At 48.2% G+C, this 2,500-nt stretch overlaps 1 pseudogene; it reads right to left on the bottom strand.

Annotated features, from left to right (window-relative positions):
• The window catches only part of LOC133394632 (large subunit ribosomal RNA), a 9,179-nt pseudogene that overhangs the window by 3,895 nt on the left and 2,784 nt on the right, over positions 1-2,500 (bottom strand).

The raw sequence follows: 2,500 nt of genomic DNA on the forward strand, positions 1-2,500 counted from the left end.
TTGCGCTAATCGATCGCGGTGTTTGCACTCTTTGCGAAGTGCCTCGATCTCTAGCGTCCACCAAAATGCACTCTTGTTAGGAGTGTACCTCTTACGCTTAGTCATCGTCGCATTACACGCCGTGACAAGTATACGCATTAAGTCTTCGCTTGTTGTGACCTCGGTCTCAAAAGCGGCTTGCATCATAACTTCAAATATATCTTTGTTGAAATACTTGATGCTCCATCCCGTTATGGGTCGGGACAAATTACGCACGCTTTGCGTCTCAAGATCTATTCGTATTGCACGATGATCAGAGTTCATATAGCTAGATAACACCTCCCACTTAAATGATCTTGCAACTGTTCTGCTCGCAAAAGTAAGATCAACTACTGACGTGCGCCCTGGTCCAACATAAGTTGGGGTCCTGCCGTCGTTCAATAAAATTGCGTCAATCTGCGCAAAGGTTGATAAGACCAACTCACCTCTTCGTTTCTGGGTTTCTCCACGCTCGCCAAGTTGGTTGTTCCAACTTGCTGACCAAGCGTTGAAGTCCCCCCCGATAACGAATTTGTGGATACCGGTTACGGCCATTACCGTGTTATCCAACATATTCTGAAACTCTTCCATACTAAATCTAGGTGGCGCGTAAACGCTAACCACTCGCATATCACCTATGTCAACTATCATTAAACCCTTCAGAGCCTTACTGACTACCTTAACTGGTAAGTCCGCGTTAACCACTACCGCTGCTGTGTTATCGTCATTGCGTAACACTTTGACGTTGGTTGTTGCCAGATACGGATCTGCAATCAACACTATATCCGCAGATTCTTCCCTAATCGTTTGCCACATTAACTGGAATGCAGCATAACTATGATTCTGGTTATGTTGTAGCAACCTAACCATTAAGATCTAATCGTTCGCCTTCTAGGACACATATAACTGCCCGTTGCGTGAAGGTTCTGTGACCTCGTACCGCAATCCAAACACTTGACAGAGTTGGTACAAGCTTGCTTCTTGTGTCCACTCAAACCGCATTTCCAGCACAGATTACTTCTGTCTGGTTCCCTACAATGGTAGCTCGTATGGCCTACCTTCCAACACTTATAGCATTTCTGCTCTTCCATAACCTCACGGATATGGCATATCGACCAACCAACTTTCAGCTTTCCCAAATTCAGGAAGCTTTGAAAGTCTGGCAGCGATACGTTGATCCGTGCCCACTGCGTACCGGCCGCGCGGCCTTTCTTCATTTTGATACGATCTATTTCGATCTCGATGTTGAGCTGTGCTTTGACAGACTCCGCAACCTCCTCGGGGGTGGTTATTTCATCGAGATGCATGATCTCAATCATTTTAGAAGGAGCTAGCGTTCTCACTGACGCCTTGCCCTTCACCGCTTCCTTAACCTTTGGGGCAATTGCACTTGCAGAACTACCCTGCTTCAATTCTAGCAACATGCCTCCATTTTGGGCCCGTCGGACCTTAGAGATTGTCTCTCCAACCGATTTAAGAGCATCGGACTGCTTCATTTCCTTGAGCAATTTCGCCAGCTCCTCGGAAGTGCAGTCCGATATCAGCAGAGCCTCAGGCCGCTTCCTGGGCTTATTCTGCTTCTTCTTGCTCTTCTTCTTCTTCCTCTTATTAATACTACCCTGAATAATATTCGGTCCGTTTCTCGGACTTGGAATATTTTCCACCGCTTCCCTAACAGGGGTCAACCTCGATGGTTGTTGTTGTTGTTGCAACCTTTGCAACCCACTTGGACCAGGCTGTTGGTCATCAGCCACTGGTCTTCTGCCTTTTCGCGTTTGCGGCCCGAATCCATCGTTACCGTCAAACGACGTTTGCGTTTGACGGTCGAGGACCTGCTGCATGCGATTTACGGCTCTAAACCTTCGAAATTCGGACATAACCTCATCGAGGAAGTCCATCATAACCGTTACTAGCGTAAAATGGGAAGACTCATCATCGAGTTTGCTTATCCCAAAACGCATCGCCTCCATTCGATCTTGAAGATCCATGAACGCTTGGTCCGGATCTTTCTTGTCCACCCCCTTGGCCTTTTTGACCTTCTTAGTTTTCGTGTTACTCATTCTATTGGGCTCAAACTCAGGCCCGCTATCCGCGTCTGTTTATGCAGTCTCCTATTTGGTTCCGTGGGTGGCTATGAATCAGGGAGCTCCACGCGAGGGTTGGCCCGCGCCCTTATGAGACGACGGGCTCAGTGCCGAACCGGAGCAAAGTGGGGCTGAACCCACCCACACCTGCATTTGCCATAGAGCGTATCGTATGGCGACAGTCTTGGAGCGCTACCTAAGACTTGCTAAGTTTTAATAGAGCGGTGACAGAATCCCCCTTAGCCCTCCCCCGTTTCAAGCAGGTTTCACCCTGCTTTACTAAGGGTTCGGCGGGTTCATCCGCCAGCCCGTGTACATCCTAGTTATTCCATAAACCGTACCCTAGTCTAATCCGCGCAGAGGTATTATCCTCTCGAGTTCAGTATCCCACTTGACAG

The sequence above is a fragment of the Anopheles gambiae genome (genome assembly GCF_943734735.2).
Source record: "Anopheles gambiae chromosome X unlocalized genomic scaffold, idAnoGambNW_F1_1 X_unloc_26, whole genome shotgun sequence".
Taxonomy (NCBI): Eukaryota; Metazoa; Arthropoda; class Insecta; order Diptera; family Culicidae; genus Anopheles; species Anopheles gambiae.